Source organism: Myxocyprinus asiaticus, chromosome 14 (assembly GCF_019703515.2).
Source record: "Myxocyprinus asiaticus isolate MX2 ecotype Aquarium Trade chromosome 14, UBuf_Myxa_2, whole genome shotgun sequence".
Taxonomy (NCBI): domain Eukaryota; kingdom Metazoa; phylum Chordata; class Actinopteri; order Cypriniformes; family Catostomidae; genus Myxocyprinus; species Myxocyprinus asiaticus.
The window spans coordinates 40,559,070-40,581,474 of NC_059357.1; positions in this window are offsets into that span (position 1 = coordinate 40,559,070).

The window sequence follows — 22,405 nt, forward strand, 5'->3', positions numbered from 1 at the left end:
AGATGCTATGTGTATTTTGGAAATTTCCAAATGTGGAAATTTGCAGCTGGTTAGTTACCCCCTTTAGAGTGGTTTATCACTAACTGGTTGTAATGTGAGCAATACTGGAGAGATAACAATGAATTAAGTGCTGGGTATTTGTGGCTTACAACAAGGGTCTTTTATGTGGCCAAATAAATCGACAATTAAAGATAAGGTGGATAATTTCCATACTGATCACACTGTAAAGTTCTGCTGCTAAAATCGATCTGTGCTTACTGACATTCCAACTACTGCTCCCATTGGCCAAGATGGAAGTGTTGTTGAGGTTGAATATTCTCAAGGTGGCACCAAAAGCGAGTTGTATTTTTAGTTGTAAATGATGTAACAAAGTCAACAGGAATTTTATTAATCATACTCCCTAACGACAATCCCAACCCTAAACCTAACCATCAGTATAGTAAAAATGTAAGTGAAAATAAAGTGAAAATGCAACCTCCAGAATGGGGTTGATTTCAGGGTATATAAACATTCTGAAGCAACATATCAATTTCTCATGCCATCATGTAATTTCTGTAGCACTAGCGCAACCAAACAGAATTGCAGGTTTCAAAAACACTCCCCTTGTTTGCCATTGTTTTGCCAATGTCACATATTAATGGAGAAAGGAGAAAGTATTTTTAATATATGATAAAAAAATAAAATAAACAAAAATGCACACATCACCTATAAATTGAAACCTGTTATTTTTAAGGGGACTTCGACTGGGAATCCAAGGACAACTGCAACAAGCCACCAGATAAGCACAAACCATGTCTTGGACAGGGCAGGGTGAATCACAAGCTATCAAAAGAACCATTTACAATTCTCAATTCTCTTTGAAGTTCAAGTGCTCTGACCTCCATTTGACAAAAGAAAGGCCGTCCGTGGACCCTATTATAGCTTTACACAACCACTACGGGCCGGGGTTTTCTAATATAACCTATCTATCTATAACATACATAAAAAATAATGCCTTATAAGTATTATTATTGTCCAGGGTGATCTCATTATATTCATAATTATCACTAGTAAATAAATACAATTATCACAAGTAAATAAATAAGAAAATACAAATGATTTCAAATTGACATTTAATACAGAATCAATCATGTAATGGATTCTACTCATTTGGTGGCTGGCGAAGATAAGCCTCTCCTGGGGGTTCTGTGTAAATGGCTTTGCGATTAATTTACATTTACATTATAGACTGAAATGGGCATCTTAGTCTGCTTCAAAGAGCAGCCATTCTGTCAGTGCTACCATTTATCGAAGTGACACAAAGAAGATTCAGACTGGTCAAATCTATGGGATTGAAAAGTTTGTCTTTTATGAAAGCAGTTTTGGGACCCCATGAGCAGCTCATGCCTGCCAGGAGGGTATGAGTTTGGATAGGGTGTGCACATCAGCAGCCAAGCTTAGCAAGCTTGTGATGCCAGTAGATTGTGACCAGTCTAATGCAATTACATGGCCAGCCCTCCCAGGCCCCAGCCTTAAAAAGAGCTTGTGATTTGCCCTCTGCTCCAGTGGTCAGTCTAGTGACCATCATTGGCTTCTCCCCATATTAGACACAAGCCGGCAGAGATGAAGAAATAGCCCAGTGAGCTACCGCCACATATACAGGCCCTGTGTCAGCATGCAGTTAGTCGTCCAATTAAGTTTTAACTGAAGTCTGTACAGAGGGATAGCTTGCTTGGATCTCTGATTCTCTGGTTCCCTTGAAATACATGATGCGAGTTAATCCTGTTAGCCATGGACATGTGTAAACATACACTTACCATTATGTGTGACAACCACTTACAATAGAAATCTGGGGGAGGACTATTTTATATTTTGTTTTTGTAAAAAATAATCCGAAATTTTCTTTACATTTTTAAAATAAAAATCTAAACTAAACGCAGCTAAGGTCACGCATCTCCCCAGAACTTCCTTTGTCACTTTAGCTTACTTTACTTCACTTTAGTTAAAAAAGTAACTCATTATTTTGTAATCAGATTACACCCAATACTGGTAATGACAGTTATACTACATTATAAGTACTGACAATTCCTATTTTAACGAACCCCTGGACATGAATGATACCTCAAATTATGTGGCTTGGTTAAGGAGAAGTGTGCTGTTACTTTTCTAAGGGATCTGTCTAACTATTTTCAACCGGGTGGACAATAAAACAGGTTAAAAAAATAGACTTATATTGGTGGAGGGACCTGAGTCATATTTATAGTGGCTTGAGGGTGGACTCCTTTTGGGCCTGTTAGTAAACACCTAGCAAAACAAACTCGCTTGAAAACAACTCGCTTCAAAACTCGCTTTTGGCGCCCTTCCGTGGACATTACACCCACAAAATGGAGCTCACACGTGCTCCCCACACTTACTGCTTTCACCACTGGGGGCAGTGTTTCTATTTTGCTAAGCTCAGACTTATTTTACCTGAAGAAAAGTCAACCTACTGTTTCAAATTTCACTGTGAGATCAGTCTGCTGCTAGAGTGTTGCTCTTGTGATGCAAAGGAGTCGACACCACAAAATTATAAGGTTGTTTCAATTTTTGTGTATTTCATCTCACATTTGCTTTTATGACAATAACCATTGTGATTAGGTTTAAGGTTTAGGGAAGGGAGGTCGGTTTTGTTGCTTTAAAACTTGATAGAGCATTAGCCTTCAAAACCTGTTTTTCATCTCACATATGCTTTTATTAATTTATTTATTTTTTTATCCCCTTTTCTCCCCAATTTGGAATGCCCAATTCCCACTACTTAGTAGGTCCTCGTGGTGGCACGGTTACTCACCTCAATCCGGGTGGAAGAGGACAAATCTCAGTTGCCTCTGCTTCTGAGATGTCAATCTGTGCATCTTATCACGTGGCTCGTTGTGCATGACTCCGCAGAGAATCCCAGCATGTGGAGGCTCACGTTACCCTCCGCGATCCACGCACAACTTACCACACACCCCATTGAGAGCGAGAACCACTAATCGCGACCACGAGGAGGTTACCCCATTTGACTCTACCCTCCCTAGCAACCGGGCCAATTTGGTTGCTTAGGAGACTTGGCTGGAGTCACTCAGCACTCCCTGGATTCGAACTCATGACTCCAGGGTTGGTAGTCAGCGTCAATACTTGCTGAGCTACCCAGGCCCCCTCACAAATGCTTTTATGACACTATGACACTTAACGTTAAAAAACTAATTTAGCAAAAATGATACCACAGTCACGTAATTTTCATGAAATAAGGCTGTTATTTTTATATCAGTTTTTTTTTCAGTTTCATAAAGTGAGCAGTTAACTTTGTTGAAGGTGAATGTATGCCTGCATGCGTCTGGAATTCCCACTGAGATTGCTAATAATTGCTGCTTTGATGCTAAAAAGAGCATATTAACTGATAGCAAACTCAGCAGTTCACCAGCCAAATGGACAGCAAATCAAATGAGAAAAGATCAATGGGAACATTCCTTATTTGAGAGACATTACACTCTCTAAATGACTTCACAAGGGGTCAAAATTTCATGAATTAGTTTAGAAAGATTTTTGCTCCTGTGAGAAAACTGAATATGAGCGTTACACGGATCACGCCAAGATTTTAACTTCAGCAGGCTTTGAAGTTAAAAATATTGTATTTATAGAATATTGGTGTTGAAGCATTGTGTTATTGAGTTTTCTACATTAAAGTCTTTGAAAATACTCGATGAGACATATTATGCATTTCATACATGCACGAACAGTAATAAACATCCTCAGTGCATCTTCATTAATGCAAATGTACTGTGTAGGAATCTACAGTTCTGTACAGAAATAAACATATTCAGATTCTAACCTAGATGAGCTAATGAGAATTAATTAACTAGCTTTATTTGGAACACAGGACTTGTATTGACAGTACTTATTTATATTTTTAACAATGCTGCACTGTAAAAAGGTGTTCTTAGAACTTTAAAATTGAAGGCAGTGGTTTGAAAAGCTTTAAAAAAATACTACTGTATTTGTGTAGGTCATCTACCACTGCTTTTTAACAAGGTTTAATTAGCACTTATTTGGCAGGTACTTCTCTGTGGTGAGGCATGCATGAATCCTAAGGGAAGGAATCGTATCTCTCGCTGCTGGACAAACACTAACCCCCTATAACAGAAGCTCTGGTGTATATAAATGCTGTTCGCAGGGTGCCAACTTTACCAGTGTGATCTCTCACAGCGGAGACCTGGAAATTAGTAAAAATGCTCCTCTAAAGGCGGCTGAAATTTGACATCTATGTTAGAACAGCCAGTGTGATATTACAGAGCAACTTGATCACACGAGAAGTCGGAATGTTGTCACTGAATGATCCAGTACCCTGACATTGGCCTCATTATGCCGAGTTACTGACAAGAGCCATCTCCCATTAGACATTTTTTGCGTCAGTTTATATACAGTATGTTTACCTTCTCCTGTGGCACGGCCAGAAGTACATTGCATCAGTAGTGTTAAAGACCCAGGTTCTCATCCCACATTGAAACCAGGAAGTAATCGTGTTTGCATAATCAGTGATGAGCAGATATGGAGGTGTCATTTTCCCTCTTACATTAAATTTTTACTCCACTGATGGTTAGGTTTAGGCTTGGGGTTTTGAAGTACAGTTAATAAAATATGCATTCCTCTTCACTGTATTACATCCTTTACATCTAAAAACAACTTGCTTTACAACTCCCCTGATAGCATACGTGCATCACCCAGATGTCTGTTCGATGTGTGTGTTTGGAAAAAAAAAATTCCGTTGTTTGCTCATCTGCAATACATCTAGAAGACGTATTTCAATAAGTATTTCTCAGATTTCAATAAGACATTCAACAGATGTCTTTGAGACATTTATGATTTAGAATGTTTTAGAATGGATTTAAATAAGTGGATACTTAAGATTCTATGATTGGAACATTATTGCAGTGATTAATATGTTTCAGCTGGCAACAATTCTTTTGACACTGGTTCCACATATCCTCCACGAGCGGGGCGTGAGCAGCACATTTTGGTTTCGGTGCCCATATTAACAGATTACACCCTTCACATTTCAAGTGTGAGTCATGAGGTGAAGCGTCCCAGACATGGCAGTGAGCGGATAGTTCCAGCGCCTAGCTTATTTTTGCCGCACGGCTCATGCTGAACTTAGCAGCTCTGGGTGCAGTAGAAAACTAAAATAATCAGGAGATTTTAGAAAAGACGCAAAAACAAATAAAGAATATTTAAACCGAACAAACTATACACTACAATTTATAGGTCTGCATCTTGACTAACTTTTTTGGAAATTTCAGTCTTTCCTCATTCAAGTAGATAGGAGCTGTATTTTATGATGCTTGTTTACAAAGAAAAAGCTGCCCAGCCTGCCCGAGAGCATTCCAAAAATGACCGCAGAGTGAGCTGACTTGCTTTGAAAGGGACTTTGATATATTAACCAATCACGACCAAGTACGCTGATAAACAAGCACACGTGACTGCCCGCCATTGCTGTAGGAACCTAGAAAAGAGACGCAGCCAATGTGAAAGCCAAATACAATGCGTTGCTCACGCCCTGCTTTGGAGTATGTGTGAATCTGGCATAACCCTAACTGATGCAGTGTGTAGCTTCACATTTCTTAAACAACCATATCGGAAGACGTATCCCGTGGTCATGGAAAAGATGTTACTGTGTTTCAGAAGGGGCAAATTATTGGCCTGCATCAATACTTTGCCCCTGTTTTTGAGATGTGGTCAGTGAAATTGAGTTGGTTGTCGATGGTTACCCCTAGATTTCAGACTGTTTTGTAAGGTGTTATTGTAGATGAACCCAGCTGAACGGTGACGTGCTCAACCGCAGGGTTGGCTAGAAAGACAAGGAGCTCAGTTAGGTTGAATTGCAGGTTGTGTTCCTTCATCCAGCATGAAGGAACCGAAACCTGTCTGAAATTCGAGCAGTCACCGTGGGGTTGTCGGGCTGGAAAGACAAGTAGTGCTGTGTGTCATCGGCGTAGAAATGGTAGAAGAACCCATGTGCTTGAATGATGGGTCTCAGTGATGTTTTGTATATAGAGAAGAGAAGTGGTCCAAGCACTGAGCCCTGAGATACCCTAGTAAGTAGCTGATGTGACTTGGACACCTCAACTTTCCAGACTATCTACCTAAAAACACTTAATTCCAAATCTCAGTTGTTCACTGCTAAAGAGAAAGTTTCCTCACTGAAAAAAACAAAAAAACAAGAGCTTTTCATATTAAATGTAGCTATATGAGAATAAAAAGCAGTTGAATGTATTTTTTTTTTTTTTTTTTTCATGAGAGCAAGCACTTTAGACCTTAGAGTATCATAAAAACAGCAGAGTAGAAAGAAAAGACATGTTTTATATTGAACACATTAGAGGGATTTAGTTGTTGAGAATTTTATCTGCATGTTACACATACTTCCGACGAGACATAAATGTTGATTAAATAAGTCGTTTTCCCCGGTGTTAATAAATAAGTGCCAAGTCCACCATATTAACTTTTTGGAGTGACTTTCTGCCATAATAAACCTGCCATAAAGTTTATAGGAAATAATTTTCTTCTCTTTTATTTCAACTCATAAATTTACCCCAAAACGTTCATATATTTGGTCAGCTGTGACATATGTTACTCTTTTCCTCATTATCATTCTTTATGGAGCATTGCAGTGACTTCTTAATGACTCATCATAACGCCCCCTTCCTCCTTCACCTTTTTTTAAATGAATAAAAGTTTTATATTGCATTCCTTAGTGGAGACCTTTACAGTATATCTTCATGAATCTATGCAGCACAAAAAGAAATCATGAACAATGTTTGAAGCCTTTGCTTTTTGATGTTTTCTCATAAGGAAGGGACTAAATTTATTTTCTTTTTCCAAAGATAAATGACGACTGAGATATGTTGTCTTATGCCTTTTTTTCTTATAAGACTATTTAGCAAGCTGAGACTGTGGTGTTGTGTTGCATAAATGAGTATAATCATCCAGCGGATGGATCTGCCTGCAGGGTGACTCTTTATTGTTTACTAAAGTAAGTAAAAGGATGTTTGACATTGCTGGCAGACAGAACAGGCTGCAAGTAGTACATCAAATGGTCTTTGTAGCCCTTTGTGCAAGTAAGTCATAAAACTCTGTCCCATTAGGATACGCTTCTGAAGTAGAGTAGAAAAGGTAAATGGGATATTTATCAGTGGGGCACCAGGGAAACCCCTTTAGAAAACAAATAGCTGCAGTAAATGGAAGGGAAAACACACCCCTGCTTAAAATAAAATAAAATAAATGCCTAAGCTCATTGGCTGGTTTTGTATTGTTTAAGCCAGTAGATTTGGTGTTCCAGCATGGCCAAGCTGGTCTTCAGTTGGTCTAGCCAAATTACCAATTTGTTTTTACTTGTTTGAACTTTATAATAGTAATTTTTCTGTAAAAGTAGGGGAAAAAAGGGTAAGATAAAGAAAAACTCTTTGTTCCCTATCTGTCACTCACTCGATGTTTTGTCGATGTAGTGACACTAGGGGTCACTCTTGGGAGCTTGAAACACCTCTGGTCTGTGAATAAAGGCCAATGAAAATTGGCGAGTGGTATTTGCATACCACTCCCTCGAACATACGGGTATAAAAGGAGCTGGTATGCAACCACTCATTCAGATTTTCTCTTCGGAGCAGAACAGTCGATGCTCACTGAGCTGAATTCTCACGGCTATTCATTCACCTCTGCTGGATCTGACGGCACATTTCAGCGGCTTCTCCCCCTCTGCACTGGTGCACTGCAGAGAACGCCCCTGGGCGCTTCGGCAGAAATAAAAGAGTATATTCTGAAAAAAGCGTATATTTCTCTAAAAGAGCGGCACACACGGAACGTCTTTTTAAAGATGGCTTTCCGTTTGTGTGTTATTCCTGGTTGCGGTCGTTATCTCTCACCTTCTGACGGTCACAATCACTGTCTTTCGTGTCTGGGCGCTACCCACGCAGAAACAGCTTTCATGGATGAGTCATGTACTCATTGCGAGAACATGACCATGGCCATGTTGCGGTCACGGCTTGCCTTCGTAAGAAAGCAAGCCACCCTAGCGGCTCCCCGCCTCGGTCCTTCTTCCTATGGGTATGAGGCCAGCACGGCTAGCACTGGGGGCGATTTGGGGACCTCAATGGGACCACCTCTGCCGGGTATCCCCCCACGGACCTCCCATTCCCCAGCACGCTCGTTTGCCCTGATCAGGCTTCCAGATGAGTCCGCCGGCTCATCTCACGGCGAGTTCGACCTCTTGCTTGGAGCCCGCGAAGGTGATGAGCTCTCGAGCGCAGCATCGGAGAGCGGGCTCCCCCCCTCGGATGTGGAAGCCTCACCTGGGCTCCCCCCCTCGGGTATGGTCGCCCAGTCACAGGCTGACGCGGAGATGACGGACATGCTTTCCTGGGCAGCCGCGAGCGTCGGGCTAGAGTAGAACCCTCCGCTCTCCCCTGAACACTCGCGGCTCGATGATTGGTTCCTGGGCTCGCAGCGCCGCTCACAGCCACGCCCCGCCACGCCCCGCCCCAGTTCCTTTCTTCCCGGAAGTGCACGAGGAGCTGACAGGGTCGTGGGAGGCATCTTTTACTGCCCGGTCCCGATCTTTCAGCTCCCCCGCCCTCACTACCCTCGATGGTGGGGCGGCTAAGGGGTATTCGGCGATCCCCCCGGTGGATAAGGCGCTCGCGGTGCACCTATGCCCGCAGAGCACCGCCACCTGGCGCAGGCGGCCGAAGCTCCCATCCAAGGCCTGTAGGTTTACTGTATATTCTAGAGGGTTGCAACTGTATCCATTGGTCAATAGGCTTTGACATTCTGATGAAAGAACCCCACTGTCTTCAACAAATTACCTTTATCTGGCAAATTGTTTTGTCTCTAAAGACCTCTTGAGCTTCTCCTTTGAGAGAAAAACTCAATAGTTCAACAAAATCCTAAAGAGAGGTGACACAGGACACTATGGTGTCTGTGGTGCTAGAAATGTTACAGTACTTTTGGAAAATGTAAACTACTTACCATGAGTGGATTTACTGATAGCCTGTAATGATAGTGTAGCAAATAACAATGTAGCAAAATTAAGTGCATCCAAACGTTGTTAGTGGCCTGAAACCACTATCATGGCATTGTACTCTTTTGCTGGGTCTACTAACAAAAAAACAAACAGACAAACAAACCAAAAATACCATGGTATTACCAGGGTTTGTTGAACATATACAATGGTAAAACCATTTTTTTTTTTAAAGTTCCTTTTGTGTATGATGTAAATACTATGGTTTATAATGTAAATACTATGGTTTATGAATATGAACATTTTAAAGAACCATACCATGGTATTACCATTTGATATATCAGTGCACCAAGGTGAGTAATTAAGGAGAGCTTGGGGCAAAAATGCCCCAGAAAGTGACAAAATTGCTCCTAAAATTCTAAATGCGAGAGAAAAATTGCCCACATAATCAGGGGCATCACTTTGTTAAAAAAAAAAAAAGAAAAAAAAGTGGTGGAGACAGTTGGCATTTTGCTTTGCGATTTAACTTGACAGGAGCGTGAGATGCGCAACAGCAGAGCAAGTAAACTTGCACTCTGCTGGATGCTATAAAGTAATAGATTCTTTGTGGGCAGTATTGTTTATGAGGGCTCTGAGCACAGTGACCTTGTGCTGCCGAGGAATATTAATCTTTGTTAATAAGTGTGGAAGAGATTTACTGCAATCAAAAATGTCCGTGACAGAGGAAGTGAAGGTCACAAGACTTTAACAACAAAAGCACAGTAATTTAGGCCATTATCTTCACAACTGTGTTCAGTTTTAAGCATTTATTTCAATAGAAAAGAGCTATTAGACCCCCAATATTATTAACAGTTGATACAATTTTTTTTTGTTTTTTTTAAGAGTCGGAAGAAAGGAAATAACATTGAAGAATAGATTAAGTAAAACCCCCAAAACTCCCCAAAAAAGATCTTCTAATTAAAATGTTCATTCCCTTACAAAAAATCTAGAGTTCTTACAAACTTGCTACACACCTCGCTGACACCTCAAATTTCCCACTCATTATTTTCACATGCAAATATGCTTGTGATTCACCACAAATGTTTGCCAGAAGTTTGAAGCTCCCCACCGATAGTGGTGAATCTGCAGCAAACCTTTGTTGACAATGAAGTTTGCCGCAAAGCTCACTTACATGTGAAAATAACGAGTGACGAATTTGAAGCAATTTTGCCTGAACTCTTGATTTTTGTAAGGGTTTTCACCTAATATTTGTGTATACAATGTATTTTTAGTGCTTATTAAAGTATCAGGTTATTAGTGTAGCAACATGCTATTCTACAGTTCTGTTGAACTCGTTGCAAACTGGTTGCAAATTTACCACTCATTATTTTTACATGAAAACCGTAAATGTTTGCCAGAAGTTTGCAGGTCTTCACTGGAAGTGGTGAACCTGCAAAAAACCTTTGGTGACAATGAAGAATTTGCTGCAAAACTCATTTGCATGTGAAAATAATGAGGGGCAAGTTTGCAGCAAATGTTTTATCAAGCTTCAAGGGGTAACATTTTTTAAGGGGTTTTATTCAAGTAAAAAATATTATTTAACATTAAATTTTCACTTTTTAGTGTTTAAGCAGTAGAAAGCAAGGCAGCTCTGTTTCGGAACAGAGCTTATGTATAGAAAAATACATATTCTGAAAATGTACTGTATCACCCAGGATCTGTGGTTCTGTTTGAGCTGTAAGGATTTTATGTTTTCATGAAATATCTTGAATAGAACAAATATGCACAACATACAGGAAGGTCATGTAAACTATATAACATTTGAAAGCCAATTCTTCACAATAGAGTGCACACAATCTCTGTTCCTCAATATCACAGTGAATGAGCTGGATTCTGTTGCCACTCCTGTTAGAGATTGAATTCAGGGGAGTTAGATGCTCCACGGGTGTCTATTGATTTTGGACTTGTTCTGATGATATTGCTGAGGACAGTTAATCTCGACTACCAAAGGAAAGCAGAGATGAGACTGTGTACACGTTGCCTGGCACTTATCCACCTCATATTGATATTCTTCTGACATTTGAAACTTACAGTAAACAACTGTAAATAAAGATGGACATGGAGATATTTTTTCATTACGTTCAAGCAACATTCACATGTCTTTGCCATTTAAATAAAATATTGACTCCTATACTGCAGTTAGTATAGAACTTGGGGAGTTGTGGGTGGTTGGAAATGAGATGGCTTTTGGAGTTCAGGGTGCCCACTTGTCTGTGTAGGCACCTCATGCCACCCCCTGGCAAGATGCCGCCTCCATGCCTAAATCTGCCCCTGCCTACATATACTCTGAATTCATATTTTTGCACGCACGATTTTGACTACATTACAGCTTAATTAAAAATGATATTAAATAATCTGTTCACAAGTGATATTTCTTTGTTGTGTTTTTTTTTTCACACATCTTATATTTCATCTCAAGTATGCTTTTCACTGACACTGTTGACTAGGGTGACCAGATTCCAGATTGTGAAAAACAGGACAGCCCACTCCCAGCAAAAATGAAATTGACAAATCCTTACCTAGGCGCAGATCAGTGCGAAGTAGAGGGTGCATCCGCATCTGTAACTATTGTCACATTGTACTTTCCGCTGGCAGCAATTTTTCTCAGTGCGCTTGTCTTTCAAGAGTTTATCGTAAAATATAGAGCAGTCCAGTCCAAAATTAAGACATACGAAAAGCATTGCCTTCATGACTGTTACACAAGTTATCCGGTGTCTATGCTGCGTTCATTAATGAGAACATACGCTCCACAGATGCAGATGTCCTAGGCAGGCATAAAACAAACTCCATGACCTTGGCTAAGACTCCGAAGTTGATGGTTTTGCTCTCCGGCTCACGAAAAACATCCATCTCTCAGACATGGCTGTCTTATTCGTGTTCCACTCAGTGATGCGACAAGTGACAATGTTTTTCACGCAAGCCCACTCATCAAAGATGATTGTGGATTAGAAGTGTTCAAGTCTGCTCTGAATGTCTTTACACTCTGGGATGTCTCTCATTAGGGCCCACTCAAGTTTTTCTGTGTTCTCCAATAAGTGGCTCCAATTTTGGAGGTAATCCACCAATGCTGAATAAAAGTTTCTCACTGCACAAAAGAAATCATCCACTCGCATTTCACCAGCTTCAGCCAGGACATCCAACTGCTTTTTAATGTCAGAGGGTATGAATGATTCCTCCAGCCTGGCTTGCAAGACTTTTCTCAGGTCATGAATGTGCAAAGCCACTTCTGTGGCTGATATGTGGTCTTGCTCTACTATCTCCAGTGCACGGTTAAAAGTGGCTGTTTGCTTGGGTGCGAAACCAGTCCAAAGTTTAGTGCAAGTATTGCTTGATAGTTTAATCCAATCATGTACTTCAACAACTTTACAAGCCGTATCCTTAGCTACATTTGATTAGAATACTCAAGTGACTGATAAAGCTGCATAGACGATAGAGAAATTTTAGGAGAGGGGAAATACGGGACAAAACACGATTTTTTCAGAATAAGTCGGGACACTAAAAAAGTGCTTAAATACGGGACTGTCCTGGGAAAAATGTGACGTCTGTCCACCCTACTGTTGACTCCTCAGTAAACAAGTACACTAACCATTATCAGTGGCAAAATTGTTGGTTGGATAGTTGTAATTTGTGTCAAAATGGATATAAAGTGTGACCTTTATATAAAATAAATTAAAAAAAAAGTTGAAATGTGTTTGATTTTTAAAATTCAACCCCTGGGACATAAACATGTACGTAGCTGATCCTTGCATCCTTATATAATTATCTACAATTCAATCTAGAATTTATTCTCACATCATTGTAAGTGAGAATGAACATTATTGCCCTGACTAACATTGATAAGAGCTCATATTTATCTCTACTTGCAAGTTTTCTTTTCAGACTCGGCTCTGCATTGCTGAAGATCTTCATCAGCCATTCATCTGGACATCACACACTCAATAGTGTCATATGCTGTATTTATTTGCATTCTAAAGGAAGCTTTGAGAAAATAGTCTCATCAATGATGCATTGTTACTGCGTTATGCAAGATTCAGGTATGAGAAGAGAGAGAAACTCTATCTGGCAAATAATATGACCAATTCTTTGTACTTTTTGCACGTTTGTGCTCTGAGAAGGTTAGGGCCTTTCACTTTAAGTGAACACCCTTAACTGAGAAGACATGTTCTCACTGTCTCCAGCGCAGCTGTGAGAGTGCTTGTTTCAGGAGGCTGTCACAGACAGTGAGTTTCCAGCTCATCAACTCACCTCCACAGGCACTCTCAGCACAGAAATAACCTACTATACCTCATCAGGAGTTCAACTCAAACTCACACATTTACTGCCACTGGATCACATGCTGCAGTTTTGATGATTTAAAACATTCAGATAAACAAAAAATTACCAAGAATCAGTTTCTTAACCTTTAAAAGGTACCTTAGAAAATTAATTTCCAACACATTAGGGCTTAAATAATAGCCTACATATAGATATATTTAAGCAATATCACACGAGCAAGAGTGTGATATGGCTGAAGGCCGAGTGCCGTAGGTAATCACAGCAGTGCTGATATAGGGACATATAGCACGATTGCGAGTGTGATATTGCTTATATACAACAGTTTAATGAACATGTCAATTTAAAAAAATTAGGAAAAACTGAGTACGGTCATAAAAACGCATATGTGCATGGAACTACTTTATTACGCGACGAATCAGAATCTGCCGTTGCTGGTTCAAACCAAATGATGCGTCCAAGCCTCCGTTAGTAATTCAAAAATTTCACTTCAGAAATAGTATCACGGCTTGTGCTGTTTCTAACAAGTTATTGGATAAACAAGGATGGATGTTTGTGTGTGTGTGTGTGTGTGTGTGTGTGTGTGTGTGTGTGTGTGAGAGAGAGAGAGAGAGAGAGAGAGAGAGAGAGTGTGTGTGTGAGAGAGAGAGAGACGGTGCGTGTGCGATCACCTGTTGCCACTCCCAAGCAGAGATACTGTCAGCTTTCTGAAGATCAGCTTTCTCAGTGGTAAAATAGCCATCCAAGCGGGGGTATTCCTCTCTATTTTGCGGTAGCTGGTGCGCAAGAGTCTTTCTCTAAAGAAACCTCAATGTCCTCCACCATTTTAAACAGTATGTATCCAATGTGGAAACTCCGGTAAGAGGTAAGCGCCTTGAGTTCTGTAATCAATCAGTCTGTTGTGTCTTTCAGCTTTGATGAGCCGTAATGCTTAAGTTGTTAGTTTAAAGCCATTTAAAGCTATTTCCTAGCTTTAGTAGTGTAGTAGCGATCACAGAGTGCTGTTGTATGTAAACAGTGGCTGATGCGGATTCATTTCACGTCACCAACTGGCTCATATTACACACAAAAATGATCTTTTGCCACCACCTGCTGGCTAACATTTGCAATGTAAAAAAAAAAAGACAAACAGTAGGTCTTAACACATCTGCAATGCTCTTACACTTTAGTTTAGAACGGCACGAACACAAGCGGAGTGATACATCAGTGCTCATGGAACGTTTCTCGTCCAATCAGATTCGAGGACCGGAAACTAACTGTTGTATATATATATATATATATATATATAGTATATAGTATATATCAGTGGCGGGCCGTGCATTAAAATCTAGGCCTTCAGTGTGATTCATGCCATTAAGAAAATACAGTTTCACAATGAATAAGACACCCTATGCCTTTGGGCTTCATACATTATGTCGCAGCTAACTAGTAATACCAGCTGACATTTTAAAAACATGTCCACGCATGAAAGCCAGAACTTGAAATGACACTTAATGCTCAAGCAAGCCTAATTTTAACTGCAGCATGACTGTTTTGTGAAATGAACGTCTCCAGAACAGACATTCAAAAATCATAACTTTTCATATGAATCTACCAAGGAGGTCTATAATACCTGGAAAAATCTATCTAATAATATTTGCGATTTAAATGTTGCTTGCAATAAATTTCATTTCGACAGGATACACGGTTATGCTGCATTCCATTCAAGTTGGATGTGGGATATTCCTACTTGATATCTCCGACCATGAATGCATTCCATTCCCGGTATTCGGAACTGCAATACTCCCGTTAGCTTAGTAGGGGTTTGACTCTCATTAGAGATGTCTCCTAGCAACCCAACTGATAAACAATGCTGCATTTGTGCTTCAGGTGTTCGATTATCAAAAGAGATTATAATTTACCATGTTTTATACACTTGTTTCTGCAGGCATTTGTTAAACAAGCTTTAATATCATGTAATGTGGAAACTAACTCATTTATCGATATTACTTAATAAAGTGAATGTTTATCACTTACTTTGTATATCTCCCTGAGTGTCGACATGTTTGTGTGACATCATGCCCCTGCATCTCGGCGAAATCGGAGTTGAGAATTTCTGCACGAGCCTACAAGTTGTAATTCTGACTTAAAGATGCATTCCATTGCACTTTTCCTAGTAGGAAGTTGTAAAATCCGACTTTCTGAGTTGAATGGAACGCAGCACTACTTTTCAAAACTTCTGACACTGAATGCTCAAGCAGCCTAATTTACACTTAGAAAACTCCTGATGTTGCTATAACAATGCAAAAGGCACTTACCAATTTACTTGAAGTGAAAATCAGTCCTCCTTTCCTGTTTAATAAATTAAGCAATCACACGGTCATGCAGAATATCTCGTGTTTTTAAATCCATAAGGATCTCTTTCTCAATGGCAATAACAGCAGTGATGACAACCGACTCGTCAGACAGCTTGACCTTACGCTTTTCGCTCTTGAATTACGTACATAACTTAAAGCGTGATTGTGTCACTCAAAGCCAGCTAGAAGGCCTCGACTGGGACATATCCTAAAGATCACACCCACCAAGAACAAATAAATCAATCTGATTGGCTGATGAATCTGACAATCTGACTTTAGTTGCTCATTCGTTTGCACTCTTGAGGGATTCTGAAGAAATTCTGAAGGCCTGAGGGGGTGGAGCTCAGACTCACGTGATGCTTCGGGCATGCGATTTGTTAAACAGTTGTCACGCTTTGCTTGTAAGCATCAAGGAATAAATTCTGACTGGATGAACTTTTAGTTTTTCTCTATTTGTTTGTAGATTAATTAAGAGTGGAAATGATTAGACATACATAGGCAAAAAGGTGATTGAGAATGAAAGGATGAAAAATATTTCTTTATTTGGCATGTTAGGCCAGCAGAGAAGGCTTTGCTGACCCTGAAAATTTGCCACTGGTATATATATATATATATATATATATATATATATATATATATATATATATATATATATATATACAGTACTGTGCAAAAGTTTTAGGCACTTGTGTAAAATGTTGCATAGTGAGGATGTCTTCAGAAATAATACCATAAATAGTTTTCATTTATCAATTAATGTCATACAAAGTCCAGTAAACATAAAAAAGCTAAATCAATGTTTGTTGTGACAACCTCCACCTTCAAAACAGCACCAATTCTTATAGGTACACCTGGTCACAGTTTTTCTTGGTTGTTGGCAGATAGAATGTTCCAAGCTTCTTGGAGAACTTTCACAGTTCTTCTATCTATTTCGGCTGTCTCAGTTGTTTCTGTCTCTCCATGTAATCCCATACTGACTCAATGATGTTGAGATCCATCTGTTGTAGGACTCTTATATTCTATTTTATTTGCAAAAGGAATGTTTGGTAGTCTAAAATTTATATTTACTATTGACACATTAAAGCTGAAGATATAAATAACCATCTTAAGACAAATGTTTTTGTGAAACATCTTATGTGCCTAAGACTTTTGCACAGGACTGTATATATTGTCACAGTCCTGTCACCTTGTCAGGTTGGGTTTTTGTCTGAAATGACCATGACATCATCGCCCCATGTTCTGTCTTGTGTTTCATTTCCTGTCTTTGAGTTGAGCGCACGGTTACGGATGTGAGTTACTGCCATCCGCTCTCCGGTAATGTCACAGTCCGGTTACCTTGTCAGGTTGGGTTTTTTCTGACGGGACTGTGATATCATTATTCCCTGTCTGTCTTGTGTTTCGTGTACATTCTTTGTGTGAGCGCACGGGTCCATTTGTGAGTTACCACTGTGCGCACTTTGGTCAGTCTTGTTCGTGTCCGGGGCATGGTGTCTGGATCCTGACTTCCTGTCTGGTTCGGTTTTGGTCTGTGTCAGGATCCGGACACTCATGCTCCATTTTCTGTTTGTTTTGTTCCAAGCGTGTTGACGTTTTCTCCCTCATGTGTTTCAGGTGCTGCTGGCACCACGAAATCAGCATTTCCATGGGAACCCTGATTGTGTCCATGGGAACGCTGATCATGCCAACTTTCAGCTTGTGAGCAGCAGCTGTCCCTTGTTTGTTCCTGCCTATTTTAATCCCCTCGTGTGTCATGTCTTTGGCTGGATTGTTGAATGTGTTTAGTGTTGAAGTGTGTTTGGTTAGAAGTAACTTGCCTCTCTCTCTGCCTAGTTGGTCCTGTATCGTGTAGACCCTATCTGTTTGGTTGCCAGTCTCTGCCTACGTGTCGGGTGTGTGGTTGCCTTCCAGTTTGCTGTGCGCGTGTTCTGCACTCACGAATCTTCAACAGAGGATTCCTCGTCTCTGCCCACATGTCGGGAGTGTGGTTGCCTTCTAGTTTGCTGCATGTCAGCCGAGCTTCAGCTGAGGTTTCCTCGCTGCTCTGCTCCTCGCCCTCAAAGCGCATGAGGATACTTCATTACATTGCTGAATTTATTATTTTCTGTAAATAAATCCTTTGAACTGTTCCTCTGTGCTTGGGTCTTGCTCTCGCTATTTGACATTTTATATGTATATATTCATTATTTAATTAACCTCCTGACACCAGAGCGTGACTAATGTGTTCATTTTTCATTTCCATTTTTGATTTGCAACTAGTACCACCTAATAAACATGCATAACAACGCAGGAGGAAAAGGGGAAACAGAGCCGGCGTTCTCATCAGAGTAAGACGTCGCGCAAATCGACCCCCGCTACCCAGTATTCTACTGGCAAATGTTCAGTCTCTGGATAACAAGCTCTGTGAGCTGAAAGCACAGATCTCTTTCCAACGAGAGATGAGGGACTGCTGCATTATCTGCCTTACAGAAACTTGGATGTCTGCGGAGATTCCAGACTCAGCCATCGAACCCGCGGTGTTCTCTGTGCACCGAGCGGACAGAGCGAAAGACCTCTCAGGTAAAAGCAGAGGTGGTGGTGTATGTTTTATGATCAACAAATCCTGGTGTGATCAGAGGAACGTACATTCGTACATATAAGTCTTTCTGCTCTCCTGATCTGGAATTTCTCATGCTTCTGTGTCGACCATTCTGGCTACCGAGTGAATTCACAGCGGTCATTATCACAGCTGTGTACATCCCACCACAAGCTGACACAGACCGGGCACTCAAGGAACTGTATGGGATTATAAGCAAACAGGAAACCGCACACCCTGAGGCTGTGTTCATTGTGACCAGGGACTTTAATAAAGCCAGTTTCAAATCAGTCGCACCAAAATACCACCAACACATTAGTTTCAACACACGAGGGGACCGGGTTTTGGACCATTGCTACTCTCCCTTCCGGGATGGCTACAAATCCCTCCCCCACCCACCATTTGGCAAATCAGACCACTCTTCCATTCTGCTTCTGCCCGCTTACAGGCAGAAACTGAAACAGGAAGCACCCACCCTCAGAACAATCCAGTGCTGGTCAGACCAATCAGACTCTACGCTACAGAGTCTGAATCTACGTGTTTTGATCACATGGACTGGGAGATGTTCCGGTCCGCCTCTGTTGACGACATCGAGCTTTACGCTGATAGCGTAATGTGTTTCATCAGAAAGTGCGTAGAGGATGTCGTTCCGACCAGAATAATACGGATCTATCTGAACCAGAAGCCATGGATTAATAGTGATGTACGCACGGCATTTAATGTGCTGACCTCCGCTTTTAATTCCGGGAATGCGGAGGAGCATAAACAAGTTATGCCCTCCGAAAAACTATCAGAACAGCAAAACACCAGTACAGGAACAAGACTGAAGGACAGTTTAACACCACCAACTCTAGAAGCATGTGGCAGGGAATTAACATCATCACAGACTTTAAAGGGAATAAAAACTCCGCCATGAACACCGCTGCCTCTCTCTCGGGTGAGCTAAATACTTTTTATGCTCGTTTTGAGGGAAATAACACTGCCCTCACAGAGAGAGCTCTTGCGGCCGAAGCTACAGAGGTTAGTTCACTCTCCGTCTCTGTAGCGGATGTAACCCGATCCTTCCAACGGGTGAATATCCGCAAAGCCGCAGGTCCAGACGGCATTCCGGGCCGCGTCATCAGAGTGTGCACGAACCAGCTGGCTGGTGTTTTTATGGACATTTTCAACCTTTCCCTCTCTTTGTCTGTAGTCCCCACATGCTTTATAACATCCACCATTGTGCCTGTTCCAAAGCAATCAAAAATCACTTGCTTAAATGACTGGCGTCCTGTTGCTCTGTCCCCCATCATCAGCAAATGCTTTGAGAGACTAATCAGAGATTACATCTGCTCTGTGCTGCCTCTCTCTCTAGACCCATTGCAATTTGCTTACCGCAACAACTGTTACACTGATGATGCCATTGCATCTACAATACACACTGCTCTCTCCCACCTGGAAAAAAAGAACACTTATGTGAGAATGTTGTTTGTAGACTTCAAGTCAAGCAGACGCCAGGTGGTTAGAATAGGCAGCAAAATCTCCTCATCACTGACCCTCAACACTGGAGCCCCACAGGGCTGTGTTCTCAGCCCACTCCTGTATTCCCTGTACACATGACTGTGTGGCAACACACAGCTCCAGTGCCATCATTAAGTTTGCTGATGACACAACGGTGGTAGGTCTGATCACTGACAATGATGAAACAGCCTACAGAGAGGAGGTGCATACTCTGACACACTGGTGTCAGGAGCACAACCTCTCCCTCAACGTCAGTAAGACAAAGGAGCTTGTGGTGGACTTCAGAAGAAAAGACAGAGAACACAGTCCCATAACCATCAATGGAGCACCAGTGGAGAGAGTCAGCAGCTTCAAATTCCTGGGTGTCCACATCACTGAGGAACTCACATGGTCCATCCACACTGAATTCGTTGTGAAGAAGGCTCATCAGCACCTCTTCTTCCTGAGACTGCTGAGGAAGTTTGGAATGAACTGCCATATCCTCACACGGTTCTACACCTGCACTGTAGAGAGCATCCTGACTGGCTGCATCTCCGCCTGTTACGGCAATAGCACAGCCCACAAACGCAAAGCACTGCAAAGGGTGGTGCGACCTGCCAGACGCATCATTGGAGGTGAGCTTCCCTCCAGGACATATATACCAGGTGGTGTGTGAAAAAAGGTCGGAGGATCATCAGAGACTCCAGCCACCCGAGCCATGGGCTGTTCTCACTGCTACCATCAGGCAGGCGGTATCGCAGCATCAGGACCCGCACCAGCCAACTTCATGATAGCTTCTTCCCCCAAGCAATCAGACTTTTGAACTCTTGATCTCCCACGATCAAAATACATCAGCACTGCACTTTATTACTCTTACTCTTATATCTCACACCGGACTGTCATAAATTATATTATTATTATAATATATATTCTCTCTTAACAACTTACTATCAACCGATAGCCTGAATGTCAGTACAGTACAATACAACCTACTGTACATTCTATATATACTATATATACTTTTTTTTATTGAATAATGTGTATCTATATTGTGTGTATTGTATACTGTACAGTGTATGTTGTTATTTGTATATTGTGTTGTGTGTAATTATGTGTATATTAGACTTTAAACTGTGTTGTGTTAATTTGATGTTATTGTAAATTGGTATATGTCTCATCACTGTCACGACTGCTATGTTGATCGGAACTGCACCCAAGTATTTCACACACCATTGCACTTGTGTATGTGGCTGTGTGACAATAAAAGTGATTTGATTTTATTTGATTCAAGAGCAAATAGTTTTCCTAAAAATGTATGGCAAATATGCAGACAGCGGGACTAAGTTGTGAAATTTTAAATAATACCAAGCTATAGAAAGTGTTTTAGTCAGATTTTTTAAATCAAATTGTTTATTATCTTTCCAGGAGTGTTGGTTATTCATGTTTTTGATGTTACAGACATTACATCAGACATCAGCATAATTAATTCTGATTCAAAGGAATGCTAGCATCATCCAGTCACTGCCAACCATTTAAAAATAATATTAAGCATTATATATTCTGAATCTATACACTGAATACCATTGTTCCATGTCTGCCAAACATGTTGAGTGGTCCAAACATCATCTGCAGCCTGAAACTGAACTTTTGATAGGAAGTTTGGATTGAATGCACTTTGCTGAATAGAGAGCTATAGAATGCTCCCTTTCTCCCTATTTAGTGAATAACTTAACCTCCAATGTGCTGTCTGTCAGGGGCGTAGCAGTTGTCAGTGGTGGCTCACACAGATGTATATTAATTATATATATATATATATATATATATATATATATATATATATATATATATATATAAGTATGATATACTGTAAGTATTATATTAATATATATGTATAATTTACTTTTAATATTTGTAGAATTTTTAAGATTCAAATATTGTGAAATATTTGCAAACTTTTGCAAAATTAGATACAAAAATAAAGGGCTTCTTGTGGAGCACTTGCTTCTGTTTCACACATGACAATTAAAGACTGAGCACAAGCTGGTCCTGAATAAATTATTTAATCAGTTACAATAATGACAAATGTGCATGTGCACAATATTATTTTTTACTCTGTGCATGTGCATTGTGGGATTTAAATGTATCCAAGTGGCTCGAGTGTTTTGTCTACGTTCAACAAAATTCGTTCAGATACATTTAATGATTCCGTGACCATTTCTGGTGATGCCAGAAGGTGGTGACAAATGAGTGTCTTGTGTGAAATTATTTAGTCACTGAATCAATGATCAAAAGAAAATGTAATCCTTTAAATATGTATGTCTACTGACCTGCAAAGAGATTTTAGTAGAGGTTTTAAGCATTACAAGAACAAAGAAAATCTATCATTTCCCTACAGATTGTGAGCTGCTGAGCATGACTTTTATCAAAAGACAACAATAATAGTCTTACAATAATTATAATGAGTTTCAATAACGTCCATACGTTTTCATGTATAAAAAAGCATGTCTACATACCTATTCACTTCAGTAAAATGCATAAGTATTCTAAGAACACAGCAGATCTATCTTTTTCCTACAGTTTGTCAACTGCATACCAACATAGAGGTAAAAAACAGGAGCTGACATTAAAAATAGCTTTACATATTTAACACAGATCTAGCAATCTGCTTAAATTGGCAAAACAACCGATCAAACTATTGTAAAA